Source organism: Lethenteron reissneri, chromosome 49 (assembly GCF_015708825.2).
Source record: "Lethenteron reissneri isolate LAM-NWPU_2019-01 chromosome 49, ASM1570882v1, whole genome shotgun sequence".
NCBI lineage: Eukaryota > Metazoa > Chordata > Hyperoartia > Petromyzontiformes > Petromyzontidae > Lethenteron > Lethenteron reissneri.
In genome coordinates this window covers 8,789,416-8,802,870 of record NC_083827.1, presented here as the reverse complement: position 1 = coordinate 8,802,870, position 13,455 = coordinate 8,789,416, and positions in this window count along the sequence as shown.

Genomic DNA, 13,455 nt, shown 5'->3' with positions numbered 1-13,455 from the left:
CTTTGGCTACACGGTAGCGCATGAACTGTCGAATCGGTAACTTGGTCGCCAGTGGTGTTGTGTGGATTGAATGTGCCGTCATTATATTGCAGTAAAACGCCTCTATTCATTGTGTGGGTGGGGGGGCAAGGAATCCGATGAGCTGTGAAGATATTTTTTTATTTCACAGATGTCCGGTATGCGTGGGGTCAGCAAGTTATCGACAACCACCGGGAAATCACTCACTTGTAGGAGACACCCCAACTGTGTGTGCGCCTGGTGCCAGGGTAGCGTTGGGGCTGGAATCTGGTTGTTCGGTTCGGATAGTCGGTAGTCTGCTCAGACTCTGATAGCAGTTGTCAAGTGTGGAACTTTCTGTTGGTTTCTTTTTTTGTGTGTGTACGTGTTGTGTGTGCGCACGCCTGTATCTGTCGCCACTTTAAAAAGGCCGGGTTGGTGGTGGATCACGCCGATGAAATTCCCAAAACGATGAGAATCCCAATACCCAATGGACATATAATGTGGCCAGTACAGAAAGTGGCATTGTAGCTCGTCTGTGCAGACTTGCAAAAGTCTTCCCTCGAATTTTGCGGATGTTATGCGGGCATTATGGTTTCCTCCCATATGCAAAATAACCACACATTTAAAAAAAAAAGCATTGCCCGAACAACACGATGACCTTTCTTGAATAGTATCGACGCTCTGAGGCGGGGATGGCTTCAGAGAGCAAAGTGCAGCAATGTCGTGGTGTTACTTAAGTGACTAATGCTGCTGCAAGGAGCGGATTGCACTTTGCTCCCGTCACATTGCTCTCAAGTCAAATAAACGCCGTGCCTGATTTCCTGCACTCTCCGTCATTAGACCAGAAGGGATTGTCAAAATTCGGCAGTGATTTAATGGGTTTACAGCGTTGACAAAAGCTTCTGAATACGAACTACATTCGCTGCGCGGCTCCTAGGCCCAAGTGACCAGAAATTGCACATATGTCGCCTGCTTGCGGTAAGTTTTCGTACGTGTGTGTGTATTTGGTTTTGTCGGTAAAGTCGCGTAGGTAAAAAATAAAGTGAAATAAATGAAAACAGCTCAATTAAATCACGACGTTTCGGGCGCAACACAAGAAGGATGCTTGTGTTGCGCCCGAAACGTCGTGATTTAATTTGGTTGTTTTCATTTATTTTATTTTTTACCTACGTGACTTTACCGAAAAAAACCAAAGAGTATGAATCATTGCAGTCACAAAAGCTTCAAATCCAGAAGTGTGTGTATTTGCACAGCTGTCTGATGCGTTTTCGGCTCGTTACTGCGTGTTCCACGGCGTTGACACTTGGACCCTTGCTCCACATGCTGGAAGCTTCTTAAGGTAATTGAATTCAGTGCTTGAAGGTCTTGGAACGCCGAGTGAAAAGAAAAGTCAAACATCGTGCTGAACAACACGCGGCGAATATCCGAAAACAACAGAAACAAATTGCAAATGTAGATGCACAAGGCCAGTGGCAAACATATTATTGCACTTCATACAGTCGTGCCGAACAGGGTCAAACTGAGGACTACAGTTGCCTTCATGTGTTTTAATGAAAAAATGGTGCTAAAAAAAATCTCAATCTTTCCTTATAGCTCGCTTACAATCTTATTCTTTCATATGGTTGATGTAGATGCAGAGCAACGACTACAATTTCACACTTGGCCAGACAACCACGGAGTGCATCGCTGCGAAAGAAGGCTTGCAATTATCTAGCTGCGGGCAAATATTTTTTAGGGATTTCCACGTCATATATATATATATATAGAGCTCATGGATTAAACATTCAAATCAACAGAGCTTATTGCACATGAAGATGATGAAAGAGGCATTATATTTCAATAAGGTAGATGTCTCAGGTTAATAACCTTGAGCTCAAACGACAACAGTGGCTTCTCCAGCGCAATGAGTTGATGGTGTACACAGCCGTGGTCACCAATCACTATTCAAAATCAAACCAACATTAAAATAAATTGTGTACTTCATTTGTCCATATTTAATCTCCGGAGAATGAACAAAAAATATTGGTTTGAATGTCATGTGATGGACAACACTGTCGCAGGGTCGGTGGACAGTGCCACTCCCTGGTATGTGGATCAGAAGTTATTGCAGGATCTCCATCATATTTCCGTGATATCTGCTTCTGTGCGCTGTCCACTACAAACACGGGAGGGGGGGGGGGTTCACTTTTCTGCGAGAGATCTGAATGGATTCGTTGTCTTACGGCATGATGTTGAGAGCACAATTGAGCGAAATTACTCAATGGCATGGGGATGGTGCTTTTTATAACCCATGGCTTTACGTGCTTGGGTATCTGACCTTTTACTCAAAACATCTGCCTGACATCGGCATGGATTAGATGCTTGATACTTAATAGGAAAGCCGATAAACCTGCCCTTTAAACAGTTGGGTAACCCACAACATAAGTAATTGTCATGCACACACCTAACCCTTGACTTGCGTTAATGTAAGTTGTTACATATAATGTTTAGCAGTATGCTATTTACATTTATGATTATTGTATGAGGTTGTGATGTACTGCGTATGTAGTAGTATTGTCCAAACGTGCTCAACGTTAACTGACCGGCATTACCACTGACGGAAAACTGTAAGTGGGGTGAAATGATTCCTAAAATAAAACTTGAAAGGAATCAAATTGCCAGAGATGAGGATGCATTGCTGTTTGGTACCTTAGATTAAACAAGTTAGGCACAGTGGTAGCAGCCTATGCCTAAACCACATGAAATTGGCCCGATTTCATCAGATCTTGAAAGCTAAGCAGTCGTGAGCCTGGATAGAATTGGATGGGTGACCACCTTGCATAACATGTCGTTGTACAGGGTAGTCCAGATGTCTTGTGACCCCCATTTAGTCCTCCAAAACGTAATATTCTTTAAATCAATGTTTCATTTCGAACAGAAATGAATATGCAAAGGGATAAAAAAAATCAGTGTCAATTAATTGAGGGTTTAGACATCTGGGCCACCCTGTAGGTTGCCGCAGGGCTATGTTGTGAGCAGCAAAGAGCAGTGTAGCAACATCCATCAGTTCACTGTACATGTCATGCTCGGACATCTGTGCGCAATGCCACCGTCACCAACCCCGTACTGCTGTCCGGCGTGGTGAAGTATGGTCAAACAACACCCACGACTCACACGGACATGCCCCTATCCAGCAGTGGATTGACAAAAGGTGTGTGGGGGGGGGAGTTGAGGCTCTCCATGTGCTTGAATATCATACGTCCTTATCCATGGCATGCTTTATCACGCAAGAAGCAGGGCCTTCAAATGACCGGTGAGACGAAATGACCGATCGATACGCAGCGCCCACCAAGGCAGATCTATTTCTGTGGGGATCCTGGGAGAGCCGTTCGTAGGAAAGATTGTACCGCTCTTTGTTTTGTAAGCGTCTCTGGAGGACTCGGCCTTTTATGTTATCATTATACGTGTAGTGTACTAATTCACAGACACGAGTAGGAGGTACTCTCGTTTATTCCGGCCTTCACAGTCTTAGGGGATAACTACACACCGGGTCGGGACGGCCAACACGCTGCCAGACCCACAGCTTGAAGAGGGCGAAGATCACGATGACGACGGCACGACAAGTTTCACTCCAGATCGCAGCAGCCCCGACTGTGAGTCGGAGCTCGACTTTTATCCTCCCCAGCGTGGCCAGGCTCCGCCTTCAGCCCCGCACCCCTCTGGATCTCCAAGAAGGCTCCGTGCCTTGCCCACAGGTCCAACTGGTAGAACAGACTGCTACCCATATTTCCATTGTCTACCAATATCCCAGCGACACGCGCTACAGTGACTCATTCAATGTCACTACATATGTAACCTTTGGGTTACATTGGATGTGCGGTAGTGTAGCACCCATGCAACTCTGTTCCTGTTTGGGAGTGGTGGAGTTAGTGGCTAGCGCACTGCGTTATCCACCCACCACCCCTGAGTGCGGCAAAGCAAGTGACGACGGATTTGCAAAACGACGTAAAAAAAGAGGGGAAGACGTGGGGTGTTGCTGTATTGCATCACAAATTGTGAAAGTCTGTGCTTGCTAAAATGGGGCAAAAATTCATAATAAAGGTTTTTGGCTTAGATCGCGTAAATATAAATGTGTCGTAACCAGCCAATTAGTAAGGGATTTGTCACGTAAACAAAACGCAAAGTAGCTACTACTTCAGCCCAACGGTGTGTTGGAGAGTAAATCCACAATATTTACAATTTGAGTAGTCCGACGTTTCGCTGGTAATTACATCAACCAGCATCATCGGGCGATTTGCCAGAATAGTGAAGCAATGCACCTACTTCCGATCTGCCATTGAACATACATAATTACCATTGAACATAGGTAGTTTATGCTATATCTGCTGCTCAATGCAGCAGCCGGTGGCGTAGGGTGGAGATTCATATTGCAGGGTTCTGTACGTTAATACGGCTTGTATCATTGCAACTTTGAGATTTGCAACGGTAATGTAAAAAAACCAATAATAATTAAAATATCGATTTAAAGCTTTCGTGACTGCAGGGATTAATATTCTTGGTTCTTTCGGTAAAGTCACGTAGAAGGGAAACAATAAAATAAGAAAAATATTTAAAAATTTAATTTTATTGTTTTATATATTTTTATTTTATTTCCCTATTTTTTATTTTTTTTATCTTTTTATTATTTTATTATTTCCCTTCTACGTGACTTTACCGAAAGAACCAAGAATAATAATTTCAATGTTCTTCTTTTTCGTGCAGCGATCACCTCGGCACACGTTAAACCGCAAATCCGCAGGAACCTCGGTGGTGCAGTTGCCAAGACTATCGGGACATTTTTTGGTTTCCATATTTTCTTTCGCGGGAGCGTGAGCTTCATACCGCGTAAGGGGCCGTCCATAAATGACGTCACGCGATTTTGGACGATTTTTGATCCCCCGCCCTCGTCACACGGCGTCACAAAAAGTCAGACCCCCCTCAAATATGACGTCACAAAGCTCTGCCCCCCCCAAAAAAAAACATGCTTCAAATCGCTTGAAACTATTGTCATTGTAGTGCGTATTTGGTGCTGCACTCTGATGTTGTAGGAGAAAACATTTATTAAAAAGCCTATTTAATTAAGTAGAACGTGTTGTCTATATTTATTTAAAGTTGCGCATTTTTATGTGACGTCACATTTCTCAACCTCCCCCCCCCCCCTCGTCACACATCGTCACAAATGTCTGACCCCCCCCCCCCAGGTGCGTGACGTCATTTATGGACGACCCCTAACCGGAACTCACTCACGCTTGAATTTACCTATCCTTGAGCAAAGATTCGGAGCACAAAACACAGTCAGCTGTGCTGGCGCGTCGTGAGTGCCGATTGCACGCCATTGCTGGAAAGTTGATGCGTTCCAATTAGTGGTGGTGCCACATAATAATTTTGGAGGGGGTGGAGGAGGAAATGGTGCACAGCAGATACTACTAGAATCACCCAGGAATGTCCTTAACGATCGTGATGTCACTCCACATCGACCAGCCCCTCCCCCTCATTAATATTCATGAGCAGGTGACGTCCTCCAAATGGACACTCCCCCCCCCCCCCATTATTATTACCTAATATAATGAGCCAAGAATGTCTGTGTGCAACGCTCGTGACGTCACTCCACGTCGAACAGCCCTCCCCCTCATTAATAATTCATGACCAGGTGACGTCATCCAAATGGACACCCCCCTCCAATTCATAATTAGCGCCTCCTCCCCCCTTCACGGCGTCAACGTACAACCCTCACTACAAAGGCAGAACCCTCACGTCACGTGATCTCCGTCACGCTGTTGAGACATCGAAGTAAAAAGGACGTCATGATGCACAAGGGATTATAACCTTTACATGAAATAGGTCTGTGTCACCGCGCCCTTACAAAGTGCACACGCATTAATGCAATGAATATATCACGTCGTTGGGGTCGGCTTTTCGCTTACAAGTTTCACATTTACTGCAATACACCCGTCCTTGGACGGGCAAAAGGCGAGTAGAGGAGGTTTGCTTCACGTCTTTGAACCGGGAGAAGAACTCGGGGGACCGCAATATTCTCATTTGCAAGAGAAACCTAGGTCACGAAATTGACAAAACAAAGGAACAACACTAAACACAGCAATTAATATTTTAAACAAAAAAAACGTACAGGAGAAATCAAATTTACTGCAGAAAAATAATACTCTGAGATTAAAAAAATCTTGTTACTTGAGTTGTTTCATCTCAAATGTCTTGAAAAACATCGTGAAATTTATTTTCATCACACATCACATAGCACTCATTGCACTATTAGGCAAACAAAAACACATTTTCACTGTGTAATAATGAGCATATCTAAACTGAAACGCACAATGATATGTTTATATATTTACAATGTTACACTTCTGAAAACCTCTAAAATGCTCTGTGGCATACAACGGGGGTCAAGAACTCCCCAGTCCCCCCCCCTGGATTTACCTTTGTCTAATGAACATTATCCATCCACTGGATCCTTCCTCTTATCTGCTCCAAAAAAGTCCCTTTAAAACCTTTTCTTCTTTAAGGCCACATTGTTATTTGCGAACATGTTGAATCATTTGTCAATTAGCCTTAGTTGAACACTGCACATCTGCGCTCAAGCATGCTGACGGCATGACAATGTCTTAGTATCTTAAGGAGCAGGTGTGGTCTCTTTGTTAATACGAGAGCACACGACTTCGATTGTTAATTGCCGTGTGTGTGTTATTTTCATTATCATTGTCAGCGTCGATGTGGCAGTTAGAAAAACAAATCATTGAATTTCACGATTCATAAATCCACTGCTGCATGAAGGCCTCCCCATGCCGTGCGGGTTTGTGAGGATAACGTGATCACACTCCATTGCACTGGTCAAGGCGCAGTGGTGAAGGCGGGGCACACGGACGTGGGAACGTAGTAGTGCAGTACAACAATTCACTTTGCTGCACGATTCAGCTGCCCGCAATGTAGCCTCGGAGCAGCATAGTACCATGGGTGGAAAAACCCCGATTTTTCTACCGGCAGGCATCGGGTTTTTTCTTTAATACAATTAAACCCGATTTCGGGGAATTAAAACATGGTTTAGTGAATACGAAACTTTGATAGGCTCAGGCTGCTTCCTCGTCGGTGCTGCTATCGTACTCGGGGGGGCCGTCGGGCACGGGGTAGTCGTAGAATGCGGCGGGCAGGTTGGTCGTGATGAACACGAGCTTCTCCTCCACAATCGTGGGCGCCAGTGAGTTCCTTGGCTTAGAATGAATGAAGCCCATCGGTGAGAAGTGCGGTTCTGCAATTAGAACCAATTAAACCGGATTTCTCCCAATCTCAGATGATCGGGTTTAATATAAAAAGACAATTAAACCTGATTGTAAAAAAAACCCGACTGTGCCACCCTTGTGGTGAACACCGGTTGTATACACACGACGAAATCCCACTCAAGTGCAGCTCCCCAGGATCACACCTGCTTTAAGCTTCCGAGATCTGATGAGATGGCTCGGATGCGTTCCCGAGTGACTTGCTCACGTCATCCCAAAAGATTACGGGCAGCATACAAAAGCAACACGTGTCCGCTTCGGTCATCATATCACGGGGGGGTGGGGGACCACAACGTCATCGATCCATTAGCGCAACCAACACGTGTTTTGTTGACAATGCTGGCGGTTAACATATGTATGGCCGAGTGGGCGAGACTCGTGTATGATTGGACTGTTACTGCACGTTGAACTACTTTCGCACCGCACGTGGGTCAGGACGAGAAGCAGACGTTTTAAGACGAAACACATTCCTCTGCGGAGGGAGCATGGAAGGACACGTTGGGTTGCTCGGTCAATGGCCAGGGTCAACGGTGGCGTGGTGTATTCCGCAAATATGGCCGACTGTGAGGGCGGGCACAAGCCGGCGTGAGTAGGTTAAACGTTGAGTTTTATAAGGGCACCACGGGGTGACCAGCCCCTCCCCACCCAGCCCCACCCAGCCCACCCCTCCTCACCCATCCCCTTACCACCCTCCCCTCCCCACCCAGCCCCTCCACCCCCTCCCCTCTCCACCCAGCCCCACCCCTCCCATTTTTGGAAGCACGACGGACGGACACAATAATCATCTGTGGGCTGGTGTAACCAGGAGGTTCCTACCAGTGAAAGAGGCAGGCATGTAGACCACGCGATGAGACTGGTGGGCTCCTGCAACACTTTGCAAAACGCGTCTATCCTCGGGATTATTTCATCAGCGGTATGAAGCTGATGTTAGGGTAATATATGTTAGGGTAAAAACGCATTTGCTTCATTAGTTAAAAACTGGAGTCACTTAAAAAAAAAATTACACGCTTTTTATTAGCTCACTCTGTTGTTGTATCCTTAAATCTTTAAACTCAATTTTTACCCACTTCCCAATGTGGTATCGACTGCAAACTTGGTATACTTAGGGGCCGTCCATAAATGACGTCACGCGATTTTTGACGATTTTTGACCCCCCCCCCCTCGTCACACGACGTCACAAAAAGTCAGACCCCCCCTGAAATATGACGTCACAACGCTCTGCCCCCCCCCCCAAAAAAAATAAAACATGCTTCAAATCGCTTTAAACTATTGTCATTGTAGTGCGTATTTAATGTGGCGCTGCACTCTGATGTTGTAGGAGAAAACATGTATTGAATATTGTTTAATTAAGTAGAACGTGATGTTTATATTTATTTAAAGTTGCGCATTTTTATGTGACGTCACATTTCTCACCCCCCCCCCTCGTCACACATCGTCACAAATGTCTGACCCCCCCCCCCTAGGTGCGTGACGTCATTTATGGACGGCCCCTTATATCATACTGATGACAATACTATATTCTATCATTAAAAACAAAAAATATATATTTTTAAACATAATTTTTTATATGTTATGTTTCGGCTTGGGTCTAATTGTCCACGCTCAACTGACGTTGGCTGTAAATCCCCACGGTACCTTACGTTATAGAAAGCTTCGGGGCCACTTCCTGAAGTCGTGGAGTTCTTCCATTACTAGTACGGTACATTTCATTAAGGCGTGTTTTAAAAAAAGTTTTCAAAAATATTACTTATTTAGTGCTGGAATGGGTACGAAAATGTTGGGTAAACCTTTGACATTCTTGGCTGGTTTTCCACAGGGTAAGTGTCCCCTCCGCGCCACGACAGGTTGATGAATAGAAAGAGAGACATTGATGAATAGAAAGAGAGACGGACAGAGCTCAGGAAAAGTTAAACTGGGGCAGGAGAGAGAGACCCATCGGGTGCGGTAGACACAGGCATATATCAACAGATTGCTACAGCAGAGATGCGCCGTCAAGGCGAAGTGGGTTGATATGTTGGTGACTTACTGAAGAAATTCAGTAAGTAACCAACATATAAACAATACCCACAGGCTTGTACAATTGCCTGCATTGAACGTACCAAGGACTGAGACATCCCTAACATTGTCCGTGAGATACGTTGATTTATAAATTCTCAATCTGGACTCCTCCACATCAATGTTCTAGATTTATCTTATACGTCAAATGAAGAAGGACCATTTCCCAAAACATGGCCAATGATAAGTTTAGTTTTAAGGCAACCTTATTGATGAATGTGAGTGTTTTGTTATTTGTGCTTGTGCATCACTGCTAACGCAGGGTAACTCAATATTTTGTTGAATAAAAGGCAGAAGATGTTGGCTACATCCCCGAACAGATGTCCCCCTCTATTGATCGTCTCTGCTTTGCCAAATTTACCAATTACCCTCTCATCTCCGCTCCTTTATCTACCTTTGCATGGAGCTATCCCTCTATGATGGTTTACTATGCCCCTCCCTCACATATAATTTATATAATTCTACATCCTCATGCTTTTGTTGTTGGAGTACTTGCTCGAAATAACCTAAACATCGTAGTGGTTCAAGTGCCTTTATGTTAGCTGCACATCCTAAACCCACTCTGAGATTTGATTGGACGGGAGATAAGGATTTTCCTGGCTCCGCTATTTTCTTTCTATCCCTGAGACTGCACTTTCAAGGCAGGGAAATAATTTATCTCCCCTTATAAAAGACGTTCAATGGACATTCGCAGGGCAGAGCCTGGTCAGCATTTGAGGGAACAGCTTGAATCGGAATAGTATGTGCTGTAGAGTTAAATTAAACTATTTAAATTCCCCAGGCAAGGCCCACTGAGCTATACAGCTCTTTTTCAGAAGCGACCTGGCCACAAATGAAAGATCAACTAAGTGGCTTATCACGTGGAGAATGTGTAGCAGCCAAATACTCAGTTTCTAAATGTGGAAGGAAAAAAATCGGAGGACCCGGAGAAAAATCCCCGCAATCACGGGGGAGAACACGCACACTTCAAATATACAGCAGCAGGCGTCAGAGTCGTGATCGAACCCACGACCTCCTGTATTCCAGACGAGGTAGTTAACATCTCGCCACCGTAGCTGAGTTGGCGCTGGCTGAGGTCGGCAGGAGATGGAAGCACAGCAATGAATTCTTGAAACTCTCAATGCAGGAAGTTGAGGGTCACACCTCCTATGTATGGTGGGGTTTCCCCGCGCACTCTGATTTCTTCCGTGAAGAAAGCAATCACTAATATTTGAAGTTGGCGAAATATGTTGTAGGAGCCTCCTACAAAAGAGGCATGAAGTAAAATGGAATGTAAAGTGTAATAATATTACTTGTATCACTGTGTTTCAGGGGTGGGGAACCTTTATTCTGCCAAGAGCCATTTGGATATTTATAACATTATTCGCAGGCCATACAAAAGTATCAACTTAAAAATGAGCCTGTTATATTTTGTCAAACATTTAATTAACTCACCCCTAATGTGATGGCTGGAACTGGTTCTCTTTGGCGAGGCGTGTGTGATGTTAGCTGGTATTGATGATGTTGCTACTCGCAACTGCTTTTCCAGATTTGCTGCTAGATTTATTGAATTTCGAGTCCCGCCTGTGGTTGCCTTGGCAGGGCCACACCAAATGGTTTCGCGGGCCTTATACGGTACACATGAAGGCAATATAACCTGATACGATACATTATACTCTATATCCTCACAATGATTATCTATTAGTCTAGGTTATCACTATGTTTGATATTATAATCTACACGATGACGGATTTGATATTATGCTGTATTTTACCTATATGATTGGATATATAGTCTAGTTCAGAGGTCAGCAACCTGCAGCTCCTGAAGGGCTGCTAATTGTTTAAGGACTACCGTCTTGTAACCACGTGCATTGCCGCTCTTCAAATATTGAATTGGAAGAAAATACTTTCTTGTTATTTTGGTTGCCGACCCAAGGTCTAGATCAGGGGTGGGGAACGTCCGGCCCACGGGCCGTATGAGGCCCGCGAAATCATCTGGTCTGGCCCTGCCAAGGCAACCGCAGGCGGGACTCGAAATTCAATAAATCTAGGAGCAAACCTGGAAAAGCAGTTGCGAGTAGCCACATCATCAATTCTAGATTTGAAGTGTTCGTGACTGCAAGGATTCATACTCTTTGGTTTTTTCGGTAAAGTGACGTAGGTGAAAAATAAATAACCATCATCAATACCAGCTAACATCACACGCCTCGCCAAAGAGAAGCAGTTCCAGCCATCACATTAGAGGTGAGTTAATTAAATGTTTGACCAAATATAACGGGCTCATTTTAAGTTGATAATTTTGTATGGCTCGCGAATGATGTTATAAATATACAAATTGCCCTTGGTAGAAACAAGGTTCCCCGCCCCTGGCCTAGATCATCAAAATGATTCGATATCAATCTCTTCTTCCCTCTATTAACGTTTGTTCATTATTTATTCTTCTTTTTCTTGAGTTAATTTCAACCGCCCTTGAACTGCACAGGAGTCGCATGTGGCGTGTGAGTTGTCGTGGCCACCCATCGGATTACCGCAGTCACGTGTTTGGGGCTGGGGTCCTGCGAGTGGAAAGTGAAATATTTCCACTCGGCACAAATTTCTGCAGGCTGTGCATTTCCCAAGCTTCAGCTAGCTCATATTTATTATATGCAGCAATATTATTTCGCCCTAGACCCACACATTTCACAATCTTGCGTGATTGATTACTTTAACCGCGAAATATAAACTGTATATGTAATGGGTGGCAACAAAGTTTCCATTCATTCTAGCACACAAAAAAAATATCTGTTTCGCCAATCATGGCCAGCCATTCAGATGATTACAACAGAACTTGGAAGCGGCAAAGTGTGTTAAATAACCTGACCGGTTTCACATTCCAATTCAACGGCCACTTTCACGTCCTCTGTGTGACCTCAGAAATGTCATTGTCAGTCACGATCATTCCACTGCTGGATCAAGCCCTCTCTCACGATCTGCGATGTAACAAACGAACCATCAAGTATAGTACCCGCACTTTGAGAAATATTGTTAATTTAGGCCTTGGTTTTCACACTTTGAGAAATATTGTTAATTTAGGCCTTGGTTTTCACACTTTGAGAAATATTGTTAATTTAGGCCAGGGGTGGGGAACGTCCGGCCCGCGTGCCGTATGAGGCCCCCAAAATCATCTGGTGTGGCCCTGCCAAGGCAACCGCAGGCGGGACTCGAAATTCAAAAAATCTCGGAGCAAACCTGGAAAAGCAGTTGCGAGTAGCAGCAACATCAATTCTAGATTTGAAGTTTTCGTGACTGCAAGGATTCATACTCTTTGGTTTTTTCGGTAAAGTCACGTAGGTGAAAAATATATAAACATCATCAATACCAGCTAACATCACACGCCTCGCCAAAGAGAAGCAGTTACAGCCATCGCATTAGGGGTGAGTTAATTAAATATTTGACCAAATATAACATGCTAATTTTTAAGTTGAAAATTTTGTATGGCCCGTGAATGATGTTATAAATATCCAAATGGCCCTTGGCAGGTTCCCCAACCCCTGATTTAGGCCTTGGTTTTAACTGAATTGCAATTGGTAATAAATAAATGACTAGGTTTCAGAGATTTAAACTTTGTGATAATCCATTGGTAACTGCACACACACACTCTCTCTCTCTACATAGTAATACTCTTTATATATCCCGCAGGAATCCGATGAGGTATGAAGCTCTATTTCACAGATATCCAGTAAAGGGCCGTCCATAAATGATGTCACGCGATTTTGGACGATTTTTGACCCCCTCGTCACACAAATCTTATAGACGGCCCCTAAGGTGCGGGGTGAGAAGATACACCAAGACAAAGATCCTCCCAATAGCCTTAGCAGACTGTAGGGGCAAGTGCTGTTAGCGAGCACCTATAAAGGCCGGCACGGCACACAAGTGGGTGGGTGGCCAAACACCACGCCCGGCCACCTTTGTCTCCCCAATAACGATGTTTACACACCGCACCGGGTACTCATTTTAGGCTGAGTCCGACCTAGAGGAGGACCCAGGACCGGTTCAAATAATCGCCACCGGTGTTGTTGGCCGTGAGCGGGAATCGAACCCGAGTCGCTGGGTCCATAGCCCAGCGCGCTAAC